We start from the raw sequence: 798 nt of genomic DNA, 5'->3' as shown, positions 1-798 counted from the left end.
TAAGGTGGCTCAAGCTGTCGTCCTGACCAATGTTATTCACAGACTATAGTCTCCGCGATACTGCAAGGCAGCCTGGGCCGCATGGCACCTTGGTTCAAAGAAAAAAGTTAACTAATTGGATTTCCTTTTTTTCTTTTGTTTTTGTTTTTCTTTTTTCTATTCCTTTACCTTTTCTTTCCTTTCCTTCCTTCCTTTCTTTTCTGTTTATTTGTTTTTCAAGACATGATTTCTCTGTGTAACAGCCATGGCTGTCCTGGAACTCACCTTGTAGACCGGACTGTCCTCAGTCTTAGGATCCACCTGCTTCTGCCTCTTGAGTCCTGGAATCAAAGGTGTGCACCACCCCTACCCAGCCTAAAATTTAAAAACTACAAAATAATAAAATGAAATTGTGAGGAGATAGAGAGATGGCTCGGTGGTTAAGAGCATTGGCTGCTTAATTTTAATTCGCAGCACCCACATAGTGGCTGTCTGTAACTCTAATCCCAGGGGATCAAGCTATCTTTTCTGGCCTTATTGGGCACTGTATGTACACACAGTGCACATATATACATGCAAGGGACTCCCCCATCCACATAAAATAAAAATTAAAAAAGGGCAGGGTGTGGTGCCGCAGCCCTTGAAGCCTAGTACTTAGGAAGAAAAGGCGGGTAGACCATTGTGAGTTTGAGATTAAACTGGTCTGCATAGTGAGTTCCAGGCCAGTCAGAGCTACCTGGTAGGACCCCACCTCAAAATAAAAATAATAAATACGTAAATAATTGCATTTGTATTTATTTCCTTTGTGTGTGTATAGGG

This window comes from Microtus ochrogaster, unplaced genomic scaffold (genome assembly GCF_000317375.1).
Source record: "Microtus ochrogaster isolate Prairie Vole_2 unplaced genomic scaffold, MicOch1.0 UNK47, whole genome shotgun sequence".
Classification (NCBI taxonomy): Eukaryota; Metazoa; Chordata; class Mammalia; order Rodentia; family Cricetidae; genus Microtus; species Microtus ochrogaster.
Note: the sequence above shows the minus strand (reverse complement) of the source record.